Below are 10,723 nucleotides of genomic sequence, written 5' to 3'. Positions count from 1 at the left end.
AATTCACCAAAAATCGAAAAACGCACTCTAGCACTTGAAATTTTGACAGGTGATAAATTTTTGCATGATCTTTCGATCTATGTACCTTTGTAAAGTTTGAAAAAGTTCGTGCAAGTCCTATGTTAAAACGCAAAATCTGCGATTTCGGCTGACCTGTCATTCAAAATGGCCGCCATTTTGTAAGTAAGGCCAACTTTTTTTTGGAAAGTTTTCTTTAAAATGTTCCTTAGGATGTCCCCTTTAAGAAAAAAGTTGTCCCGGTGGATCGGGGGGGGGGGTGCAATTACTCCTATTGTCATATGCCGGACTAATAGCCTTTATGTACGTTTTCAGGAAAGCCCCCTTTTTTGAATGGTCCTAGTCCCACCCCCTTGGTGGTAGAAGGACAGTTGATATATCACTAGATTGGAAATTTGACGTAGAACACAAAAATAAAGCTATTTTCGACGCAAAATCAACTCCTCGAAATTTGAAAGGGTATTTACAGTTTTTTTTTTCGAAAAAAGTGGGTTTTGAAAAAGTTTCCTCTCCGTCACTGTTATCAAATTTGTCAGAAATTTGATACAGAAGTGAAAAATAACCCATTCGAGCTCTATGCTGTAGTGAAAAAAAAGCAAAAAGTGTCCAAGAGGTTCCCTGTTAAATTCGAATATATTCACTCGGTTTGTGAAAACCAATTCTAAGTGCCCCTTCAACTTCACAATGAGGTCGTTCTTTTTTTTGATTCAACTCCTCACGAAGGCGGTATCCCGTCTAGCAAGAAAATGTCAAAATTGAACAACCAGAAAATTAAAAGAGTATCCTAAAAAACACCACTGACATAAATTTCTGGCGCTGAAATTCATTTCTTAAATTTTATCGAATTTTTAAAATTTAAAATTTGGCCAATTCCGTATGAAAAAAAATTAAAATTTGATCAAATCGACGTCAAAGATTGAAACTTGGTTTACATTCTATTCTCGACCTCTACTTCTAGAGTAGATCAGTCGTGGTTTCGAGCTATTCAGGAGCATCTAGCAGATCTTCAGGTTTTCCGGTTTTTATCGATTTTTTTTTCTTTCGAAAACTGAAGAATTCAAAAATCTGTAAGAGGCCCCAGAACTACTCAAAACCGTAAAAAATCGACTGGCGAGGTCGAAAATAGAGTGCGAACCAAATTTCAGCTTGGTTCGTTCACTCGTTCGCGAACAGTAAATTTTTCAGTTTGTTTTTAGCCAAATTTTTGTAAAAAATGATGGCTATTGCGGTAGGCCCAACTTTGGATAAAAAGGTCGGGGGTCAAAAATTTTGATAGTTCTCGACGTTTTGAGCTCAAACTAGACGATTCCCGGTGTGTCAGTTTTTATATATATATATAGATATATATTTATATAGATATAAGTTTCACCGAAACTTGAATTTTTACATTTTATGACCTGGAACCTGTTCTAATTGATCAAATAAGGTCAAACTTGGGAAATGGGGTTCATTCAAGACCTAGAATTGACCCCCGAAGTTTCAAGGGTCAAAGTTGAAAATTACAGAAAGGTCATTTTTTTGGAGGGGCATAAAAAGGCCCCAAATGAACGAAAAGGGTCCAAAATCATACCATAGGTCACTACCTCCATTGTAATCAACATATCCAAATTTCAGCTTCCTAGGTCATCCCCACTCCATTTTAGTTGGGAAAAACCACATTTTACCCCTATTTTTGACCCCCTCACCCCTAAAATTGAGCTAGGGGGTCCAAATTCTCAGCATACAATAAGAGGGTGCCCCTTGAATGCTTTTTGCAGGATTCAACCTTCCAACCCCATTTGACCCCTCTCCAGGGTCAAAAAAGTGGATTTTTGCGTGTTTTTTGACGTTTAGCCAGACCTACAGCCCCTCCAAATTGACCTAGAGGGTCCAAATTTTCACAGTACATTGGGAGGGTGTACCCGAAGTGCCTTTTGCAGGTTTGAACCTTCCAACCCCATTTGACTTCTCTCCAGGGTCAAAAAAGTGGATTTTTTCATCGATTTTACGTGTTTTTTGAAAATTTTGACCTTTAGCCAAGCCTACAGCCCCTCCAAATTGACCTAGAGGGTCCAAAGTTTCACAGTACATTGGGAGGATGTATCGGAAGTGCCTTTTGCAGGTTTCAACCTTCCAACCCCATTTGACCCCTCTCCAGGGTCAAAAAAGTGGATTTTTGCATGTTTTTTGACGTTTAGCCAGACCTACAGCCCCTCCAAATTGACCTAGAGGGTCCAAATTTTCACAGTACATTGGGAGGGTGTACCCGAAGTGCCTTTTGCAGGTTTGAACCTTCCAACCCCATTTGACTCCTCTCCAGGGTCAAAAAAGTGGATTTTTTCATCGATTTTACGTGTTTTTTGAAAATGTTGACCTTTAGCCAAGCCTACAGCCCCTCCAAATTGACCCAGAGGGTCCAAATTTTCACAGTACATTGGGAGGATGTATCGGAAGTGCCTTTTGCAGGTTTCAACCTTCCAACCCCATTTGACCTCTTTCTAGGGTCAAATGTGTTTTTTTGACATTTAGGAAAGCCTATAGCCCCTCCAAATTGACCTAGATGGCTCAAATTTTCACAGTACATTTGGAGGATGTACCCGAAGTGCCTTTTGCCAGTTTCAACCTTCCACCCCCATTTGACCTGTTTCAGGGTCAAGACAGGTTTGTTACCACATTTTTTGAAGGAGGAAGATAGGAAGAAGAGAGAGTTGGGCGAAGCCCGAGGGGGGTGCAGGGGGGACGGAGTCCCCCCGCGAATATAGGAAAGAAACAGCGGAAGGACAGAGTTGGGCGAAGCCCAAGGGGGGTGCAGGGGGGACAGAGTCCCCCCGCTAACATAAGAAAGAAATTGCGGAAGGAGTGATTTGGGCGAAGCCCATAGGGGGTGTAGGGGGGACAACGTCCCCCCAAACGCAGGCGAAGCACAGGAGCGAAGCGAGGGTGCGAGTAGTTCAAGGCGTCTTCAAGTGAAGCGCAGAACACGAAAAAAAGACAGCAGCAGGAGGTAATTGGGCGAAGCCCAAGGGGGGTGCAGGGGGGACAAAGTCCCCCCGCTAACACTAGAAAGAAAGCGCGGAAGGAGTGATTTGGGCGAAGCCCATGGGGGTGCAGGGACAACGTCCCCCCAAATGCAGGCGAAGCACAGGAGCGAAGCGAGGGTGCGAGTAGTTCAAGCGAAGCGCAGAATACGAAAAAAAGACAGCAGCAGGAGGTAATTAGGCGAAGCCCAAGGGGGGTGCAGGGGGGACAAAGTCCCCCCGCTAACACAAGAAAGAAATTGTGGAAGGAGTGATTTGGGCGAAGCCCAATAGGGGTGTAGAGGGGACAACGTCCCCCCAAATGCAAGCGAAGCACAGGAGCGAAGCGAGGGTGCGAGTAGTTCAAGAGCCCTCAATGTTTCTAGCACAAAAATTTGGCTCTTACGTAGCGGCAGACTGCTACGACTTTTTGTTTTACATCCAGATTAATCTGAAAATTGAAATAATGAAAAAATGCAAAAATATGCACATTCGTGATAATGATAAGGTTTTGTTTCACTGCAACGCAAAGGAACGTAAATAACTATTTTACGCAGGTATGTAATACGTTCACAGTATCACAGTTCACACAAAGCAAGCAAGAATCGTTTTTCAAGACCATGTTTATCTCAGTTTAGCTGGAGAATGCGATTAGATTGAAACGCAAGAGCTTGCAAAACCAGTAGGACTGGACTTCAACTCGTATTCGCACAGATAGTCCGTTTTAACGTGGATGTTTATGCCCAATATCTTTTTATTTCACTCTCGCGAATCTGCCTTTTCACTTCACAACAGTAAACCTACCTTTCACCCTTCAATCTTCATCCCTTAGGCTCCGTTCTATACCTTCCCCTACCCTCCCTGCACTTGTCCCATTCGTTTCACTAGCACATTCTCAACCGTGATCTTGCCTTTCTTTTTACTGGTTTTCATTCATTCTAGTTAAATTCCTACTGGCGAGTCGCAAGTCTTTTGTCTGGTGCTCCTTCAAGAATTTGATATCCTTCGTTGCAATATTGGTGAGTGCCTAATCTCGTAATTTGTTTTTTGATTATTGTTTGCTTGATGATTAATATGTCGTCATCACCCCCCCCCCTCCATGGCCAATCAACGTCGCTCTCTTATATTCAGGTCCTCCGGCCATTCATTTGGTTTCCAATGTAACTAATAAATGCTTTTAAATTTACGTTTTAGAGGATGAGATCGCAAAATAGTAACCAATAATTGGCCAAAGTTCATTGATCCCTTTATGTGGGTATTAAACATAAGTTTGTTAAAAATAAAGCTACAGGGATTGTGGGCTCCAGTAGTTTCCAAACAGTTGCCGAAGACTCCAAAACGGCTTGAGTTCTACTGGTTCAGTGGCAAACTGTAAGTAAGCGGCAAATTATGATAAAGCTTTGAAATTTGGTATGACGAACAAGGACACCTAAAGAAAATTTTTAAGCACGGGAGGCAATCGCCAAGTCCCATAGGAGGGGAATTGGGGTGATTTGGGGGGAGGGTTCAACCCCTCATTTTTCCAAATGGGGCTAACGGGGCGATATTGGTGTCAATTCCATATGATTGAACCCCGTTGAGTTCGAAAATACCATTACTTTCAAAATCTGAGAAAGAGGCATGCCACAAATTTGAGATTTTCTGAGTGAAGTTTTTGCATTTTTCTCAAAAATACCCCAAAATTACAGTTTTTCAACCCTAGACGACACGCTGACCTTCCATCGACATTTTTATGGTCATTTTCGGATTCTACAGGTCAATTACAATGCGAATCGACCATTATTTTTCACAAGAAATCGACATGTATATCAAAATGTAGGTTTTCAAGGACGCTGATTTCAGAAATGATATCAGTTTTTCATTTTGGTTGAAGCTAAGGGGATGATACTGTAGAAGTAGCACAAGCTTTCTTTTCTCCAATGCAGTATCCTCCCCTTGGCTTAAACCCAAATGAAAAATCGATAGAATTTCTGAAATCAGCATCCTTGAAAACCTACATTTCGATATACATGTCGATTTTTTGTGAAAAATAGGCCTACTCCCCTATTATGGTCTCACCCCCCTCCCCTTGGAATTGAAAAAATGATTGCAAATTTAGGTTCGACGGTACAAAAAACATTGGTACTTACATCATTACCTCGGTAGTAAGAAAATGTACACTTACGTTGATTACATTTCTAAAATTGATTCAACATAAGCAAGATAAGGGTCAAATTTGACCCCCTCTACTACCTCCCAGGAGGTATGTAAAAAGTGCCTCCGAGTCTTATTCGATGGCATTTTGCTTTGTAGTATTCGAAAATCGACATTAGAACCTTCTCCCGCTAATTGTATTGGGTGCACAGTTCAAAAACCCCGATTTTTGCGAGAAAATGCCGAAAAAATGTCAATTTTTAACCCTTTAGACCCCTCTGTATACCTATGGTAGAGGTATGCGGAAGTATTGATGGTCGATTCGCATTGTAATTGACCTGTAGAATCCGAAAATGACCATAAAAATGTCGATGGAAGGTCAGCGTGTCGTCTAGGGTTGAAAAACTGTAATTTTGGGGTATTTTTGAGAAAAATGCAAAAACTTCACTCAGAAAATCTCAAATTTGTGGCATGCCTCTTCCTCAGATTTTGAAAGTAATGGTATTTTCGAACTCAACGGGGTTCAACCATATGGAATTAACACCAATATCGCCCCGTTAGCCCCATTTGGAAAAATGAGGGGTTGAACCCTCCCCCCAAATCACACCCCAATTCCCCTCCTATGGGACTTGGCGATTGCCTCCCGGGCTTAAAAATTTTCTTTTGGTGTCCTTGTTCGTCATACCAAATTTCAAAGCTTTATCATAATTTGCCGTTTATCGCCCAAAATATACATTTTGCCACTGAACTATACCTGCAGACGACTCGATAGCGTGTTGAAATTGCAACGCAGAGTAAATTTTGGATTTCTAGCTGTGTTTAGAAATTTTTTTTGAAAATTTCGAGCATTATAAAATCTGCCGAAGCTGCAGTAATTTCCGAAAAGTCGCTGGAGGCTCCGAAATAACTTGAATACACAAGCAGTCGACTTAATAACGTGTTTAAGTTGGAGTGCAGCGTGAATTTCGGATTTCCAAATTCATTATTACAATTGATAAAATTTTGTGGAAATTTCAAGTTTCAAAAATCTGCTGCAGGCTCCAGAACTGCTCAAAACGGTTTGAAACCGTTTCCAATCGATTTGGCTGGTCGAAAATGGGGCATATTCCAAATTTCAGTTTTCTAGGTCAATTTGGTAAGATTTTGATATTTTCCCCTCATTTTTGACCTAAATTTGAATTTCAAAAATTCGCCAAAAATCGAAAAATACACTTTAGCGGTTGAAATTCTGACTTGTTATGAATTTTTGCATGTTTTTTTAATCTACAAACCTTGGTCCAGTTCAAAAAATTTCGTACAAATGGAAGGCAAGTACCCGCTCCCCCTCCCCCCACCCAAAATTTTGGGCAAAACTTTCAAAAACAAATCTGGGGCATGTGATACATCGAATGGTATGTTTTCAAGGTCGCAGAATACAAATATGAACTTATTTTCTGGATCCGACCCCTCAAAGCCCCTCTGTGCTCCAAAAATAGGGTAAAAATTTTAAAAAATCGTGAAAAAAGTCGGGTGATATTTCGAATGGTATATTTTTGAGGTCGCTGAGTACGAACATGAACTTATTTTTTGGACCCAACTCTTCAGTGTCCCGCTGTGCCCCAAACGGAGGGGGGAAAATTTTCGAAAAATCACGAAAACTCAACTTCAGCAGAGCGTTACCTCCGATGCTATTTGTATGATATGCACTGATCAAAACTGATTTCACGGTTCGGAAGGGCATTGCGTTTTGAACATTTGCAGCAGTTTGAAATTTTCAAAAGTTAAACTTTCAAATGGAAAGTTCAAAATTCAAAATGACGCGGTATGTTGGAGCTACCATTTAAAATTCCGGAAAAATTTCCACAGATTTACTTTTTGATGCTTTTTTTAAAATATTCAATCTTTAAGATTGGATCTTTCAATGGAGAGGGAGCACTTCCACCCCGCCCCCTTTGGGCAGAACTTTCCAAAAGAATCTGGGGCATGTGATGTATCGAATTGTATGTTTTTGGTGACGCTAAACACGAATAAGGCGTTAGAATTTTGATTGCACCCCATCCATGGCCCCCAGCATCAGCACCTCCCAAAATGGGGTAAAAATTCGAAAAAAAAAGTGTTTTGTTCTTGCGACACATGAAATAGTATGTTTTTGGTGACGCTGAACACGAATATGACGACAGATTTTGGATCGTGGACCCCATCCACGGCCCCCAACACAAAATGAAACAATTTTTTTGTACCATTACCCATGAGGGGAGGGTCTGGGGGACAATGGACATGGGTGAGGTCAATTTGAAAAACTAATAAATGATGAAATGAATTATTCATGTATGTACTTACTAGCTAAGTACATAATTCATTTCATCATTCATTATTTTTATGCAGACTGCAGATCGCCTATATGGTTCTTTTTTACAAGTGAAATTCCCTTTCAGCCATCCCCCAACAGTTATATGTGGCTTTTTGTTGTTTTGTTTTACAGAAATTCGAGAAGTATCATTTTCATTACACCTACTCTGCTACATAAATGAGCCAGTCAAGCGCCTCCGTTATATTACCTACACATGAGGGGAAAAAAACTTCAATTCCGGATTGGCATTGTATCACTAACGGCGAATGGCGAAAAACGTCACAATTGTGGACAATCAAAGGCTTTAAAGAATATCACTGTAAAGTTAACAAACCGCTCAGATCGTCAGAATTCGTTAACCCTAAAAATCCCGAATATAAATGGTACTTGACTATTGTGACTGACAACTCAAATTTTGAGGTTGCAGATTCTATCGGATTATTTTTGAATCTTGACAGAGACAATACCTATGACCATGATATATTCGTCAACATGAGAATGTGTATACGAAATGCTGCAGGATATGAAGTATTTGTTCAACAAACCCAAGCGCAATTCACATTAAGCAATAATCAACATGGATTTCCGTATTTTGTTTCGAAGGTGGTATTATTCCATCCATTTCCGAAGCACAAACTCCTCCTTGTTGAAGACACAGTAACAGTTTTCTGTGAATTTGAGTATACTGAAACGGGTGCCAAAGATAATCACTCACGGCAGGGGCCTGAAGTGAAAGTGACAGTTCCTGATAATCTATCAACAGGATTAGAACGTTTGTTGCGTGATCAAACTTTTGTCGATGTAACATTTGTAGTGGATGGCAAGAAATTCGGTGCTCTCAAAGGTATTTTAGCAGCTCGTAGTCCTGTTTTTGAGGCCATGTTCAAACACAATATGCAAGAAAATAAATCAAACCAAGTTAACATCTCAGACATCCGTCCTGAAGTATTTGAAGAATTTTTACTCTTCATGTATACTGACAAAACTCCAAATCGCGAAATAGTGACAGAGTTATTCGTAGTTGCTGACAAATATCAAGTCGAAGGTCTCCGGGTACTCTGCCAAGAAATTATATTGAAGGAATTATCGGTAGAGAACGCGTTCGATTTGTTATTTTTTGCTGATCTTCATGGGGCTGAACGATTGCTAACGAAGGTTGCATTTTTTATCAAAACAAACCCTGCCAATCTTACATCAACCCAGTCGTGGAAAAATGCCATTTTGACACGTCCTCATTTGTTTGATCTTGTACATGGAGTATGTGATGTGGAACGCCCTGTTGTGTCATCAGAGCTTCAAGTGACATCTCCTTCTAACAAAAAGATGAAATTGGTAGATACCTAAAAACCTACCAATCTACCTTACCTAGGTATACTGGTACCTCTACCTATGTAGAATCATTCTGTAATAAGCTTGGTTACTTTTTGTAATCTAGATAAGTGTGTTCTTACTTTATAACATTTTGAAATACAATTTGCTCAACTCGTACTGTTCAGTTCATTTAATTAGGTAAAATTTAAAAAAAAAAACATTTTTGAAGCAATATCAAACCAATTCATTTGTTTACAAACATTCACATCTATACAGTGGCGAACTGGTTCATTATGTAGATTGGCGATCGCCAGGGGCCCCGAAACACCTACAGGTCCCATGTTGTAACCAAAAATAAAATGTTTTCACTCACTCTATATACGTAATTTTTTGCAAACTTTTGCCCTTGCTTCGCTCCGGCCCGTTTAAATTTCTTTTCTTTCAAATTTTGAATTTTTTAAATTACCTACCCAATATATTCAAATTTTAGAATTACGGAGTCAAAAAATTATCATAAAAAAACATTTTTTTTTATCTCTCAAAATACGAATTTTTGAAAGCTTTTGCCCTCGCTCTTTTTGTGCTTTTGTGCTTTTTTTTCAAATCAAATTTTAAAAAAATAATTAAGTAGGCTATATCATTCAAATTTTAAAAAAAATGTTCAGCCCAAAAACATACTTTTCACCTGAAAAACTTTACTTCTCGAAAGAAGCTTTTGACCTCGCTCAGGGCTCGTACTCGGTCAATTTTTAAGTAACTAAGTTACTAAAGGTATACTTTCAAAAGACATTTCAAAAATTCAATTTTTGCGTACATTTTGAAGAGAAGAAAAATAGGTGAAGGTACAAATATGGACCCCTTCTAGCTTTTTGGCTTTAAAGGGTAGAAAAAATTATCGAAATTTTTTTTCGAAAATACCATTCAAAAGGCCAAAGACTCTAGTACATATATTGTGTAAAAAATTTTTTTTTGTTGAAAACTCACGGAGAAATTTGAAATTTAGAAAAGTGACATAAAGTGGTGGTACAAATATGGACCCCCCCCCCCCCTCAAAAAATGAATAAAAATTTCAGAAAATTGTACAAAAATTTATTTGAAGATGTTTTTTGATACTTTGGGCTTGTCTTCTTTTCTCGGTATTCTAAAAACCATTGAATCAAAATTAGATGGAAAAAAAATTTAGGGGTCCATATTTATACCCATGCAAAAAATTGGCCAAGTTGATGGAAAATGAAAAAATCATGGTTCCATTTTCGACATTTTGGGCTTGTCTTCTTTGTTAATAACACTTTTCTCGACATTCTAAAAAATATTGAATCAAAATTAGGTAAAAAAAATTTGGGGGTCCATAACCCATGCAAAAAATCGGCTCAGTTTATGAAAAATGAAAAAAATTATGAAAATCAGTTGAAGTAAAGACAAATATGAAAGTATATTTTGAAAGTACTCATTGTAAGCTACTTACTTCGTTAATAATTTTTTTTCCAAACTTTATTTGAAGCTGATGAATTACCGAATGAAAAAATTGTAAAATTTTCCATTGGGAAGAAAATAATGCGCAAAAAAAAACAATTGCTGATGAGAGACACCGAAGTATGCATGGATCCGAAATAAGTACTTGGATCATCGATACTACACTACTACATATGTGACGCAACGCGACAAAATCGACCTTCGAGCCGAAAACAAGTTTTTGAGTTATGGGGGGTTAAAGTTTTCAGTCCAGTTCTGCTCGTTTAGCGGAAGTGCTTGCGTTCTAATCAGGTTCTCCGGCTAAACTGAGCTAAACATAGTCTTGGATAACGTTTCTTGCCTGTTTTGTGTGAATATCACTGGGTAAAATGGTTATTTACATTGATACAGGGGGCTCAGTCGTGATTGCGCTCATTTTTTCAATTTTTCATTTTATTTTTTCATCATTTCAATTTTGAAATCG

General features: G+C 38.9%; 1 long non-coding RNA gene across 1 annotated transcript; it reads left to right on the top strand.

The window, feature by feature from the left end:
• The first annotated feature begins 3,037 nt into the window (after window positions 1-3,037).
• On the top strand, window positions 3,038-8,964 carry LOC135834293 (uncharacterized). Its single transcript, XR_010556639.1, has 2 exons — window positions 3,038-4,033; window positions 7,609-8,964. It is a non-coding gene; the product is annotated as an uncharacterized LOC135834293 (long non-coding RNA).
• Window positions 8,965-10,723: the final 1,759 nt, after the last annotated feature.

Source organism: Planococcus citri, chromosome 2, assembly GCF_950023065.1.
Source record: "Planococcus citri chromosome 2, ihPlaCitr1.1, whole genome shotgun sequence".
Taxonomy (NCBI): domain Eukaryota; kingdom Metazoa; phylum Arthropoda; class Insecta; order Hemiptera; family Pseudococcidae; genus Planococcus; species Planococcus citri.
The sequence above is the reverse complement of the archived record's forward strand: the minus strand, read 5'-3'. Positions and strand labels throughout refer to the sequence as shown.